Raw genomic sequence first — 16,956 nt, forward strand, 5'->3', positions numbered from 1 at the left:
AAATTAAACTTTAAAATAAGTGAATTACTTTCAGATATCTTTTTTACATGAACTTGTAGCTATGTTAGATCTGTCATCAACAATCTGGTCATAAAAATTATTAAAAACAACTAAGAATGAACTACAAATAAAAGCATTGGCAACATGAGCATGTTCAAACAAATTATCTTTAACTATTCAAAACTCTATTGAATCATTCTCATAAAGGTTCTTATAACTCCAATACATAAATTATAGCATGTAACAAGGATTCAATATCACAGCTATAGCTAAAATCAAACTAAATTCAAACCAATATTTCTTAAACTTATCAAACATCATTATAGCTATCTTTTTTAACTGCACATTATTCCCATTCATGTGTTTATTCAAGGTCAAGCATACCTAAAAAATTAAAGAAAAAAATAAGTTGGCAGTAGAGTACTTTGTTCTAGAAAACACACAAGTAATTCATAGAAAACACTTAAAAAATGGCTTAGTTTCTCAAGTTTATCCTACTCAGATTTAGATGGATATTTCTTATAATTTGAATAACTAATTTTTAAGTGAGAGAAAGCAATGCGAAAGTAAAAGAACACTTTGAAGCATGACATGCGTGGAGTTCTCCCTAGTTGGAACATCTTATCTCAATCTTTTATTTGCATTTAAACAAACTAGGTTCACACATTCTAAAAATTTTTGTTCTCTAACTTGAGACCTTTTCACATACTTAATACTTTTTCTCTTTTTTTTTTTTTAACAAACTTATCAACCTCTTTCAAGCCACTTGGATTATCAAATTCAAAATATGAGCATAATATCTTAAATGAAAAGACTAACCATTTTCTATAAGTGATTTTCAAATATTCAATTGTAATTTCATCAAATCAATAAAAGTATCATTAGCAAAAGCATTATCCGATATCATAGAGAACAATTTATTTTCTATTTTCCATTTAACCAGCAATAAATATATTTTTTCATTAAATGCAACACCATTATGTGGAGGTAGCATAAAAAAAATTTTAAGATTCTTTTTTATAAATTCAAATCATGGTCAATAAAATGAGCAATAACACATATATACCCATAAGTTTTGATAAAAGTCCACAAGTTAGAAGTCAAACAAATCCTACTAGGTGTTTTCTTCAACTATTGTTTCAACTTACTTTTTTCTGTTTTATGCATTTCCATAACATCAAACTTTGCAATGTTTCAAGAGATTAAAGTTACATCATCATGCAAATAAGAAAACAAATCCCTAATGACACTATACTCCACCAATGACAATGGCGAATTATGCATAACCATTGCAACAATTAATTTTTTACGAAAATTTTCAAAATCACATTTTTTAGATCTCACTATCATATACCCATGGTTTTTAGAAATTATCATTTGACCTACGTCACGTGTGTCTCTTCTAACACAATTTTTCATATGATGTTTGAGATTATCATTCCCATACCTGGTACTATAGTTCTTAACTTCTCTATAATACTTGCACTTTACTATTTTAATGCCATTGATTGCTTTCTCAAACAATGTTTCGAAGACTTTCCAAACATTTGAAGTAAGTTTCTTGTTTATTTTGTGTTTCCCTTTATTCTTTCCTTTCTCAACATTCTCTGGTTCTTGTTCCTAGTCATCATCTTCTACCAAATTCTCAGTAAGAGATTTTGATTGAAATGTAATCATCAAATTTCATCTATAAATTATATCAATTAAACATTAAAATTGTACATATTATATGTTAAACATATATTAAAATGTATAAAAGTCAAAAACATGTTCAAACATTTTCTTACAAATTAATAGAATTAAACAATTGTTAAATAAGAAGTTCAGACCATAACATTTAATAGGTTTGGTTTTAACATTAACATTGTAAACCAAGTAAAATGCATGACATGCCTAATGTAATCACCACAAGGCTATGACTCTTATCTCATCAAACATAATCATTTGCTAGCTTAGGCATATGACCCAGATGCTAAAAGCTAGCTGAAGATAGTGAATACCGAGTATCAAATGCATAATTAAGTTCTTTCAGAATCCATAAGTCATGATAGCTAAACTATAGCTACTATAACGTAGGAATCCACATTAATTTGTATTGGAAGACAAAAGAAAATGTTAATAATTATGCAAAGATTGTGTTGATTTTGAGTGCAGCAGTAAAGACTACTTTAAATCAACCAACATTTTAATTGTTTAGGAAATTTGAGTGCAGCCTATTAGAACAAAAATGTTAATAATGCAACCTAGCTAGCATTGCAGTGTTTATCCTTCTAGAAACCCAAAACCCATAAATTCTAAGGATTAATTTTAAATTACTTCATTTTTCTTTAATAATTAAATTATTTTTCCTTAACAATTGGTCTAAATTAATAAACAAACAACTAAATAAAGTGAAAAAAAAATTTTACTTCAAGTCTTTCTAAAGATTTAGATTGATTTAGCCAAAAAGATATTTTGACTCTAGAACCTAAGACTCCAAGAGTTTCTTATGTCACATATTTAGAGGAATTAACGAAGAAAGTTTCAAAATTTTCTTGTCTCATTTCAACAATATATATATTTTTGCACATAATAGGTATTCAAGTGATAGCAAGACAAGTATGCTTAATGTGACAAGAGAGAAAATTACCTCAATGTTATGGTAAAAGTGGTGCAATGGAAGGGACACAATGGCTCTATCGATCAATGGATCGACTGTGATTAAAAATAAAGAGTATAAGAGGTAAAGAGAGGAAGGAAAGAGGCAAGAGAGGGCGACTGATGGCTGCCTAGCTTGTTGGCTGAAAGAGGAATTGAGGAAGGAAGGTTGCTATTTACCTAGCTTGCGGCACCTAAAATGAAAGAGTGAAAGGGGAAAAAAACTTTTAAGGTTAATTAGTTAGGTAAGAAAGTAAGAAACTTTAGTAGTTTTTAATTAAAAATAAAAAAATATATGAATATGAAATTATGAATATATAATAATCACATATATATATGTATATATGATAAAAAGTTTATTTCAAAAGCTATTTTTTATATTTTATTTTTTCTATACATAATATTAATATATTGATACTATAATTATTTGTTTTCTAATATATAAATATTACTATATATTTTCAATAATTACTTATTAGCATGATTTATTTGTAAAAAGTCCTAATGACTTATTAAAATTATTAAAAATTATTAAATTAATATATATTTAAAAAGTCAAATTAATATATTTATGTTACTTATAATAATTTTTTATTTGCTATAATATGAGTAAAATAAATTACATATTTTAATTATCATAGGTATACTCATATACTTATAATTTAGAATAAATTATATAATCTCATATAATTATATATGAATATCATATGATGCGATTTAGATTCTAGAATAAAATATATAAAATACATTACACTATAATAATACCTTATCATGTGATATAGAAGTATAAATTATATAATCTCTTATCATTATACATGCTATTTAGAATAAATATATTGTGTTTAATTTCAAATACATAATCTCTTGTCATGTGATTCAGAATAAAGTATTTAAAATAGATCATCGAAATGTGTATTTACAATAATAATTTGTAAGTTACATTTCAATAATATCGTATCATTTAATATAAAATAAATTATATAATTTTTTATCATTATACATATTATTTAGAATACGTATAATTTTTAATTTTAAATGTATAATCTCTTATTTTAACTCTTATAATTTTAAAATAATCGCATATCATGATTCACATTATTTAGATCATCATATAGTTTCTTATCATTATAAATGTTATTTATTATCATTATAATATACTATTGTATATTCATGTGATTTGGATTTGCTTTACTTGATAAATGACCATATTATTAGATGTTATTTGTTATTAACAATTAAGTATATATTGTCGTTCTAAATGTTTTAAATAAAAAATTATTTTTTAATTTTATTATAAAAGGTTACAACAAACAATATATATTTAATATGTTAAGATTTGTATATGTAATATATACATTACTAATATAAAAAAATATAAAAAAATTGATACCTATTTAATATTCATTTAACAATTATAGATTTAAATTTTAATATATAGACTACTAATATGACAGTCATAAATGTATACATAACTATGTTAGTTTTTAGTTCCAAATCTAAAATGATGAACTATTAAAGATTAAAGAATAAAATAATAATGTATCATACTAATATTATTATTTATATTATGTTTATACTATTAATATAAATAAATTATAATAATTATTAAATGAGTATCATAATTAAATGCTTAAAATAATCTTTATATGGTCTATTAACTAGCTAACTAGGTATCATAATTAAAAGATTAAAAATTAAAATAATTTTTATATGTTTATATTAGATTAAAATAAATATAAAAAAAGTGTTAAACATGTTTTTGTATCGTGTCACGTATAAAATGTGTATATATGTGACACGTTTTATTTAAACATGTATCCATGTAACACATTTTATTTAAATGTATTTTTTGTGTCTTACACACATTTAGAAGTGTTAGTATGTATAAGACAAAAATTATGTTGTATCAAAATTCGTATCGATACGAATAAATATGAAACATGTTTTTTTAAAACACATACAATTTTTTCGTGTCATTTTCATATCATATCACATTGTCATATCTAAAATTTTCAGGTCTAGACAAGGAGAGGCCATGACCCCCTAAAAATTTATTACCTCTCTTGTTGTATAATGATTATCTTTACCTAATTATTACTTTGATCTCTTATTTTCTTTTAAAATTATTTGTTTGGTCCCTCTTTTATCGATTTTCTACCTTTACCTTTATAAGCTCATGCCATATGATAAATATATTGTTCCTTAAAAGAGGATGAATATTAAAGTAATGATAAAAGCAAATCTCACATTAGTTAAATTGAAAGCATGTATAAAAAAATATAACAAAGTCTTTCATTTATAATTAACTAATTTTAAGTTAGATTTACATTTTAAAGTTTAACGTGGTATTAAAGCTAACTTGATTTGATCTTACTCTTATTGTCTTTTTTTATTTATTGGTTAAATTACTTTATAAAATAAGATGTTCCATAATTTTATTATTAGTAAATCAATAACAATTGGAAATCAACATGCAATTTCTTTTATTAATGTAAAAAATGCTTATGTTGATTTCAAATTATGAAACAAAAATTAATAATAAAACAATAAAAAAGACACACTAGAACATTTAGTTAAATAGCTACATATAATTTCATATGGATGGCAATTATTTTTCTCAAATTAAAAAAAATGATATATAAGACAAATATATTAAAACTATCAGAGAATGAAAAAGATAATTTTTTTTTTATTTATGCAACATATTTTGTATGTATTATATATAAGGATAGTAAAATAATTCGTAACTTATGAGTTTTGATCCATTTTAATTCGATAAGAACTAATTTTAATTTTAAAAATCAAAATCATATCAAAGGTGTGATGGATTTTTTTAAATTGAAATTAAGTCGAAAGCAGATTTAAAATACTTTACCAAATCAATTCTTGGGTATATATAGAAACTAAATTTAAACCCTTATGATGCATAAGTAATAATTTTATTTTATAATAATTTTTAAATAAAGTAAAATACAAATTTTAAATACTAATAGTTGACTAACAATAACAATATATTAAAAGCAACTACACCAAAAAATTTTGAATTAGTAATAATCTTCATTTAATCTATAAAAACCTTAAAATAAAAGGCAATAAAAATAAAATGAATTAAAATTTTAATTAAGAAATAATTATGCATACAAATACTTGAATATATAAGTAGTAAATTCTTTTTTTACTTAAATTATAATTGAATTTTGCTAGGGTTGTCAACCAAATCAGGCCTTGATAGATTCTAACTCGACTCAATCTCGTAGGATCGATTTTTTTTTAAATTGAATTTCGGATTAGGTCTAGTAGGGTAATATTAGAAAAAAGTCAAGATCGAATTTTAGGGAAACCCGACACAACCCAATATATAAAAAAATTATTTTTTAATTATTTAATTAATTTTTTATTTATATATATCTATATATTTATTTAATTTTATATTTATATTAAAAAATAATATTTTATATTTAAAAAATAAATATTTTAAAATATATTTTTTAATGATAAAATATGTTGTTAGTATTCTCATAAAAAATTAAACTTATTAGTCTCAATATATATAATACTAATAATTATGATGTATAATTAATTCTTTTTTATTGATTATATATTCCAATATATTAAAGGTGCTAAAAATTCATATTTAGATTTAACTCTTATTAAATCCAAATGATAGTATATGTCTTTTTTTTTAATTATAAGAAATTCATCTTATTCTATTTTTTAAAAAATCACAATATTAAAAATTTTGTAAAAAAAATAATAGCATAGTAAAATATTGAATAAAAAACTATCTTTTTAAATTATTTGGTGAAAATAACTATCATTTACCATAAACCTTATAATACTTATTATATGTATCAAAAAGTTAAAACTAAAGAACTACTTCTATTAATTTTGGTTTACTTATATAGTAATTACCTCCAATCAAGTTAAATCACAAAAGTGAAAGTATCAAAGTAACAAACATAATATCAGAATGACAAAAAAAAAAATCATATCATTAAAAAAAGAAATAAACCAATTCATTTCATACAAAAAATAAAAATTAAAATGCATACTTAATACAAATGATAAGATAGGTGATAAGTGATTACTTTTTTCTAATTTATCATTGAGCTTGCTCTTTTATTTCTTGGCATAAAATGAGAATTTGGTATATAAATTGATATCATAACAAAAACTAAATAAATATATATATATATATATATAGTTTAAACTATAATAGAACTAATAACAATAGCCAAAACTTAAAAAGAAATTCAAAATATTAAATTTTCAAGAAATTTTGCTTAATTTTAAAATTTATTTTCAAAATAATTTTTTTTCAAAAATAAATTATTATACAACTATAATGAATAATTAATCTAAAAGATCTTAACACAAAATAAAAAAATAAAGTTGTACCAAAAATAATACAACACCAAACATAAAGTAATTTGTGCATCTAATTCAGCTATATATAACATCACAAACAAAAAGAAAAAGAACCTAAGCTAGATTTATTACATGGCATCATAATATATAGATCCGTAAATCTATCGTTAAGCTTAACAAATGGATGGAGTCGCCACCAATATTTTTTACTAGGTGTGATTAGTCATCTAAGGAATCTATCATTTTAAGGAACCTCTAAGCTTGACCAAGGAACCTTAAAAAAATAGGCTCAGGTCTATAAACCAGAATATAGTTTGGGAGTTCGGTTATATGTGAAAAAGGTTATAACACCCTCACATGCCCATCTGAATGACGATACCATATTGTTTTAAATTTACCTTAAGGTCTTAAGTCTAATGGTTTCAAATTTTTATGTTAAATATAGGAAATAATTTTTAAGATTCTCCATTAATCTGGTAGAACTCTTAAAAAAAATTTTCTCACATCAAGAGTATTCAAGAATCTCATTTGATATCTTGAAGAGGCTCCATCATCAGAAAAAAAGTTTATTTATTATTTTTTATCAAAAATATATCTAATTATTCTATCATTTAGGTCAAATTAAAAATATTCTCTCTTTTTGAATTTTTAAATTTTCACCATTGGAGCTTATTTAGAAATTTTTTTTTATTTTTTTATCTCTAAATTTTTCACCATTTAGGCTTATCTAAATTTTTTTTTATTTTTTTTTTTAAAGAAAATAATATGGCAATTATTTTTATTGAAATTTCATTTAAATTATTCGACCATTTGGGATAAATTTAAAGAAAAATTTCTCATCTAGAGATTTATTAGAAATTTATCATTTGAAATTTTTAAAAATCTCATACTTGGATAATTATCAAATATTTTCAACTCAAATTTTTATTTTTTATTTTTTTATTTTTTTGGATTGAAAATAAATATTAATTATTGTTATTGAAACTTTATCTAAATTATTCAACCATTTGGGACAAATTAATATAGAATTTCTCACTTATGAATTTTATAGAAATTTATCATTTGAAATTTTTATAAATTTCATCATTGGATAATTAATATTTATTCTCAAAATTTATCTGATTTTTACTTTTTTTATTTTTTAAAAAATTAATCATACTTAAAAACATAAAAATATATAAAAAAAACCCAACAAAATATAAAAAAAAATGTCTCAGCTTACGACTAGGGAACAGCTCGGCTTTAGACACAGGAAGATGCTAGAATGGCGCGACTCGGGGCACGGCTCACAACTCGGCTCGACTTGAGTCAAAAGTTGAAGATGGGTCAAAAGCAAGTCAATTTCCAGGTTGGTTCGCCCAGCGACAAAACGCGCGAATCCTAAGAAGTTACTTTATGCGAAAACGACGTCGTTTCAGAGCCTTATATAAGGCCAAATCTTGACTTTTTGCTTCATATCTCCCATTCTCTTTTTTTCTCTTCCCCATTCTTTTCTCTCTTTCTTTCTAATCGGATAAACTCCAATTGAATATCAATCGAATTTTGGGGAAGGCCGTCAGAATCTGGGTTAGTTCATCGGATGGTCGTCGAAAAATTTAAACGTCACCAGAATCTTTACCAGATTATGAAAAATCTTGTCGAAAAATTCAATTGACACCGAAAAAATTCATCAAAAAATTCAATCGATGCCTAATTTCACTCAAATATGAAATTTTCAAAAAAAAAAAAATCAAAAAAATCGTTTTAAAAAAAAACACCAAAAAAACTCTCAAAATTTTTTGCTTTCTGTTTAGTGTTTTTTCGTGTATGATATTTCCTTTCTCTATGTGTGGGTATTTATAACCTATGATCAGAAGAGTTTTTGATTGAATCTAAATCCCACATTTAACTCGATTTTCGCATCATCCATGAACCTAAGGAATTTAAGACCAAATGCAATTCTACCAGTACCCCAAACATGGCATAATCTATATTTTTTATTATTTTTATATTTTTTCTTTTTCAACTATTATCCTATTATGAGAAGACAAAAGAAAAAAGAATAAAATTAAAAAATAAAATAAAATAAAAAACAAAGCCCATAAAAAATAATAAATAGTTGGGCCTGATTTCTTAGACCCTATTGAGTCAGGCCCGATGGGCTTAGGCCCAAATCCTATTGAACCAGGCCCAATGGACTTGGGCCCAGACCAATTAGGGTGTTTACAACTACCCTTATTTGCATATTTTTTATGTAATAGGAATTGTACAAAGACATAGACACACTACTCATGATCATTCCTACATATTCATCTCTCTTTTTTTTTTTTTTAAGTAAATAAAGCTCCTCTAAATAGAGGCTCAATGATTTTGAGAAAAATAAATGCTCCTCTAAACAGAGGTACCACAACTTTGAAAAAATAAAATGCTCTTCTAAATAGAGGCACCACAACTATGAAAAAATAAATTACTCTCCTAAATAGAGGTAACACAATTTTGGAAAAATAAATTGCTCCTCTAAACAGAGGCACCATAACTTTTGAAAAATAAATTGCTTCCTTAAACAGAGTCAACCACAACTTTAAAAAAATAAAAGACTCATTGACAATCATGTCTAGAGGAGTCGTAGATCAGATCTGATGAAATTTGTAATGAAAACTCAAAGATTCATAATTTGAGTTTAAAAATCAAATGTTCAAATTCGCAAGAACCTTTTAGCTTTGCAAGAATTCACTAAAATTTGATTCTCAAAATTTTAATTTTATAAGAATTCAAATTTACAAGATCTCAAGATTCGCATTTGCAAATTGCAAGATTCGCATCCAACATTTAAATATTCTCATTTGAATTTTAGAGATTCATATCCAAACGTTCAAAGCTTCTCATTCGAGTCCAAAAGCTTACATTTGACAAATTTAGGGTTTCACACCTCAAAGATTCTCATTTGAAATTCGAAGATTCTCATTTGACAAATTTTGGATTTTACACCTCAAAATTTTTCATTTGAGTTTGAAGATTCACATTCAAAAAATTTGGTTTCACATATCAAAATTCTCATTTGAAATCCAAAGATTTTCATTTGAGTTTGAAGATTCACATTCAACAAATTTTGGGTTTTACACCTCAAAGATTCTTATTTGAAATTCAAAGATTTTTATTTGAGAACTCAAAAATTCTCACCAAAAGATTCTTAATTTCTTTTTCAAGTGACTCAAAATTATGCATGTAATGAATGTCATGATGCAAATACAACAATCTAGATTCTCACAATGCCATATTCTTAACCATGATTCAAATGTTTACTGCATAATGCAAATGCATATCCAAACCAAAGTTTTAAGCATTCTCCAAAAAATAATGCCAATGTAATGCATGTCATAAAATTCTAATCAAAATATGGTAATATGGTCCTTAAGACTCCACCATCTCATGTTTTCTCCTTGTTTAGCTTCTCAACACTTTGGAACAAGTTTCATCAACTGATAATCATTATTCTCATCACTTGATCACCATTCATAGGCTTCTCAGCATTAACAATTTCAAAACAAGTTTCATCTATTACCGCGTATCATTTAATCACAACTCATAAGATCTTTAATACTAGCAATTTTAGCATAAATTTCATCCATTGACCCACACTATTTTCACCACAACTCATAGGCTTTTTAGTACTAGTCATTTTAGAATAAATTCTATTCTCTGATCCATATTATATTCATCACTTAATCACCATTGACAGGCTATGTTGACCAACTCATCCCTATATTTATCACTTGGTCATATCATCTTTTTAAATTTTGCCATCTCTTCATTTAGTTGGTTAATCCATCACCATATTCATCATTTGGTCACACCATGTGCCTTTTCAAATAATCTTTTTTATGTTTCTACCACCTCTTCCTTTTTTTCCTTATCATCTTGAATTTTTTTCAAAGGAATGCAAGACTCTTTTATGCATATTGTCATTCATTCATCATCATTTCAAATCATGACAAATATAATGTAACCATACATTTTTTCTATTTATTCTGGGGATACAATAATAAGAGAGCACAAAGGGAATTGAGAAAAAAGTAATCAATGAGGAACGAGTTTGGTACAAAAATAATAAGGCAAAAGATCAAATTCAAAGCATGTCCTTAGGAATGGTATTGAATAAATGGAGTAACAATAACGAATACTCAAACAATTCTTAATATTAATCCATAATTCTTTTTCAAAAACTCATTCCATTAACTTTTCAAAATCACATTAAGCTCATTAAACTTTACCCTAGCTTTGAAGGATCTTCAAATATCTTTGACCTTTCATACATGTGAATTATCTATCAAACTCTTAACTCAGAGATTTTTTACCTAAATCGCTCTTTCGAGTTTTCAATTTGAGTTTTTCTTTTCTTTCATTTTCATCTTTTTTCCATTCTTTCATTTTTTTTCTCTTATTTTTTTTTATTTTTTTCATCTTTTTTCATCCATTAGTGGTATCTCTCACACTTTAATCTCTAAAGTAATGTAGCACAATTCCATTATTCCATCACGAGCATGCCTTAATCCAACATATAATTATTCAATTCGAGCATTTACACTTGATCTAAATAAACTTTTAAAGGTTATAATGTAGATTATAGTGAAGAGTCATGAAAGAAATGGGTAAAATAGGCTCAAAACATGTGTTTAAAGGGTTCAAAACCAAATAATCATTTTTCATCATTCGAAACAACTTGGCATTTTGCTCCATTCCACATCATTTACCTACTTTTTTTTTCATCTCATTTCTCACAAAAAGATTCTCATTATTTTTGCCCCAACTTGTTTGTGACATTTTTCTTTTCTTTTTTTCATTGTGCTTTTTTTTTCTTTTTTTGAGATTTTTTACAATCTTTTACCTCTTTTTTTTTAAAAAATACCCCTCAGTTTAGAGGGTGATCTTTGGTCAAGGTTCTTTAGAAAAAAAAATCATAATAAGCTCAAAGGGGTAGCAATGAATGGTTTTTAGAATGGTAAAAGAAAAATGGTCATTTTTCATATCAAATGTGAATGCTTTTCTTGAACATAATCTATTGAACAAAAATAAGCTCATAGATCTTTGTATATTTTTAAGACATATCTATTTCACATCTGCTAGTAGCTAGCTTCTTTTGCTCAAATAATCTTTTCAGATCAATATGAATAAGTTTTTAAAATTAAATTTCAGAATTATTATTATCATTGTCTAAATATTCATCATCTGAAATTTAAGAATAAGAATGAAAAGTTATGAAAGGTGACAAAGCATAGAACAATGGTTAAATGAAAGAGAAAATGTAATGAAATGCATTATCCTTGCCTTTTATTAAAATGATAACAAATGAAATCCTATTGCACAAAAGAAATCCTAACATTACTCTAAAAGAAATCTTAAAATGATAAGAAACTTCTAACTAACCTTATCTTCATTCTCTAAAATTGTGCTCATGTGCATCAGGTGAAGGATCTTTCTTAACATCTGACTCCCTGATTCTTTGTAGCTTTTCAGGCTTTTTCGGATCAACGTATTCTTGATTCTCACTCAAAGCATTGACATTGTAATTAGGTAATGAATTACCACTAACATTAGATATTGTTGCTCCTCCTTGATCAAAATTTATCGTTCCATCATTGATTAACCATTGCACTTTATGCTTTAAAGTAGTGTAATTCTTAATGAAATGACAAGCAATTTTATAGTGATAATCACGATAGGCTATAGGATTATATCATTTGGGATAAGGTGGCTTGAGTGGCTCTAAATAGCTGGGGGCAATCAAGTTGTTATTGTAGAGCTCTCGGTATAACTTTGTATAAGTCATAGGGATTATATCAAATACAGATTTTTCTTGAGTAATTCGTTGCTCTCGTGAATCATTTACTGGGCCAATATGATAAATTTTAGGTCTTGCAGGTGGTTGAATGTTAAGGTTGTATGTGGGAGCTTGAGGGTTAAAAATTAACTGGTATATTGATGGATAAGATAACAATGGGGCTGGCTAGTTTGGGTAGATAAGGTATTATTTATAGTAGGATAGTATGGAGAGTAACCTTATGATGGATAGAATTGATATCCCCTAAATTGTCTATCAAAACTCATAGCTTGAGCTTCAGTCTTTTTCTTCCCTGGTGCCTTCTTGGTTTCTCCTCCTTTTAACTTGTCATTTTTAATGGCATTTTCAATTATTTTACTTGAGATTACCATGTCAGTGAAATTTTTTGTTACATTCATTATCATCTTTTTATAGTAGAAAAATTTTAAAGTGCTGACAAATAATACGGTGATATCTTTTTCAGTCAAAAGAGGTTGCACTTAAGAAGTTACATCCCTTCACCTTTGGACATATTTCTTAAAAGATTCAATCATTTTTTTTCATGTTCAGTAAAAATAGACGATCATGGGCTAAGTCTATGATATGCTGCTACTGACTAATAAAGTCATGAGCTATATCACTTCAAGAGTAAATATGGGTCCTATCCAATAGATATTCCACTTAACAGCAGAGCCCGTAAGATTATCTTGGAATACATGCATAAATAATTTTTCATTATTAACATGGACAGCCATCTTTCGATAGTATATAGTAATGTAGGTCTCCAGACACTTTGTATCGTTATACTTCTCGAACTCTGGCACCTTGAACTTTGGATGATTAACCACATCTAAAATTAAACAGAGCCCAACAGCATCTACTAAACTATAAAAACCAACTCCTTTCATTGCTTGTAGCCTTTTCTCTAACAAGTTCATCTTCTGTTCAGCTTTTAAAGTTTTTAAAATCTTATTTTTCTTGGGCCTTAACTTTTTTTTCTCTTCTGGATCATCCAAATTAGGGATTGGTATTGATTCTACAACTTCTCGATAAAGACAAGATTTACATAACTTTAATACTACCATGGATTTGAAGTCGATGGCATTTCAGGGTATGTGTACCTTACAGAATAGGTGAACTATTATGGTGGTGAAACTTGTATGGTTAGGCTTAATGTGGCCTAAAACTAAAAGGGTACAGTGAGTCATCCACCTCTTGTGATAGATGGTCTTATGGATTAGTACTTTTTTCTATACCTTTTTCTTTGTTTAATTTGTTTAAAACCTCTAAAATCCTATTCAACTCTCCTTCTAGCTTCGTTTGAGCTTTCTCTATCCTCTCGAGATGATTGAAATTTTTTTATTTCATTTGTCTGGCTCGAGCTCGTGTGTTGCACTGGTGAGTTGATTGTGTGAGATTCTTGGTTGATGGAGCTATCTTTGAACCTTGATACCACAATTATGATAAAAAATGATATGCTATGCTTTTATGTTTGATGCATGAAATGTTAATGCCTAAATGGCATGTACATTTTCATGGATGAAATCTAATATGAAAATGATGTAGATGCATGATGTTACATATGACAACAAAAATGATGCATGATATGCACAAAGTTAAACAAACAAAATAGTTAGATCATAAACTATTCCTTCTTGTGTCCTAATTTTGGGTTACATCTATCACTTGGTAGGAAAGGCTCTATCCTAAAGTTGGTTCTTTTAGGTGTTGATTATATACAGAGTTAGGTGATTTTGACCATTAACGATTTTTAAATTGTTTCTTACATCATCATCCATCATAAACTAGTAAGGCAATCCAATCTTCACCCATCACAGGCTACCAACGGAAAGGATTTAATTTGAATGGAGTATTTTGCTAGCTGTTATGGAGATTATCATCTCACGAGAGTGTAGGTACTTTACTCCCTCCTAAGAGGGATAGAGCCTGGGTATAAAACTCATGTAATGTAAATGTATGTGATAGTGTGTGTAAAGGAACATATAAGTTTCATGCCCTAAAAATAAAAGACAAAAATGTTAGTAAACATATAACACAAATCATTACAATTTAAACCATTAGACCAAAGGATATGATAAATTCAAAAATTATGGCTTGACTCTCTATAGCGTCTTCAGTAGAGTCGTCAAATTATCATAACATATAAATTCGTAAATCTAGCTAGACTTAACAAATTAAAAAGTCATCACCAATCTTTTTTAACTAGGTGTGATTGGCGACTTAATGAATCTATCCTTTTAAGAAGCTTCTAAGCTTGACGAAGGGTCCCTAAAAGAATAGTTCGAGTCTACTAACCAAAACAGGGTTCGAGAGTTCAGTTACATGTAGTAAAGGTTATAACACCCCCACATGCTCATCCACAAGATGGTACCATATTATTTTAAATTTATCCTAGGGTCTTGAGTCTAATGGTTTCAAATTTTTATGTTAAATATTAAAAATAATTTTTAAGATTTTCCATCAATTTGGTAGAACTCTTAAAAAATATTTTCTCACCGTAAAAGTATTCAAGAATCCCATTTGATATCTTAAAGAGGCTCCATCGTCAGAAAAAGTTTATTTGTTTTTTTTTTGTCGAAAATATATCTAATTATTCCACCATTAAAAATATTCTCTCTTTTTGAATTTTTAAATTTTTCACAATTTTGGTCAATTTAAAAATATTTTCTTTTTTCAAAATTTCTAAATTTTTCACCAATTGGGCCTATTTAAAAATTTTTTTTATTTCCTTTTTTTTTTGGAAAGAAAAATTTTGACAATTATTTTTATTGAAATTTCATTTAAATTATTTTACCATTTGGGATAAATTTAAAAAAAAAAATTCACCTAGAGATTTTTTATAAATTTACCATTTGAAATTTTTAAGAATCTCATCTTTGGATAATTATTAAATATTTTCAACCCAAATTTTTATTTTTTATTTTTTATTTTTTTATTTTTTTTGGATTGAAAATAAATATTAATTATTATTATTGAAACTTTATCTAAATTATTTCACTATTTGAGACAAATTTAGATAGAATTTCTCACCTAAGAATTTTATAAATATTTACCATTTGAAATTTTTATAAATTTTATTATTGGATAATTAAGATTTATTCCTAAAATTTATCTAATTTTTACCATTTTTTTAAAATTAATCATACTAAAAAACACATAAAAAAATACAAAAAAAAACGGCTCGGCTTGTGGCTGAGGAACAGCTCGGCTTCAGACACAGAAAGAGGCTGGAACGACTTGACCCGAAACGTTGACCCACCAAATCTTTTTTACTATGTGTGATTGGTCACTTAAAGAATCTATCCTTTTAAAAAGCTCCTAAGCTTGACCACGGATCCCTAAAAGAATAGATTTGAGTATACAAACCAAAATAAGATTCGGGAGTTCAGTTACATATGAAGAAAGTTATAGCACCCCCACATGCCCATCCGAATGATGGTACCATATTATTTTAAATTTATCCTAGAATCTTGAGTTTAATGGTTTCAAATTTTTATGTTAAATATTAAAAATAATTTTTAAAATTCTTCATCAATCTGGTGAAACTCTTAAAAAAAATATTTTATCACTTCAAGAGTAATCAAGAATCTCATTTGATATCTTGAAAAGGCTTCATCGTAAAAAAAAAGTTTATTTATTATTTTTTGTAGACACTATATCTAATTATTTTACCATTTAGGCCAAATTTAAAATATTTTCTCTTTTTGAATTTTTAAATTTTTCATAATTTGGGCCTATTTAAAAATTCTTTTTTTTATTCTTTTATCTCTAATTTTTTCACCATTTAGGTCAATTTAAAAATATTTTCTTTTTTCAAAATTTTTAAAATTTTCACCATTTAGGCCTATTTAGAAATTCTTTTTATTTCTCTTTTTTTTAAAGAAAATAATATGACAATTATTTTTATTAAAATTTCATTTAAATTATTCCACCATTTATGATAAATTTAAAGAAAATTTCTCACCTAGAGATTTATTAAAATTTTACCATTTGAAATTTTTAAGAATCTCATCTTTGAATAATTATCAAATATTTTCAATCCAATTTTTTTTATTTTTTTGGATTGAAAATAAATATTAATTATTGTTATTGAAACTTTATCTAAATTATTTCACCATTTGAGACAAATTTAA

This window comes from Durio zibethinus, chromosome 2, assembly GCF_047325235.1.
Source record: "Durio zibethinus cultivar Kanyao isolate XHJ-2024 chromosome 2, ASM4732523v1, whole genome shotgun sequence".
Taxonomy (NCBI): domain Eukaryota; kingdom Viridiplantae; phylum Streptophyta; class Magnoliopsida; order Malvales; family Malvaceae; genus Durio; species Durio zibethinus.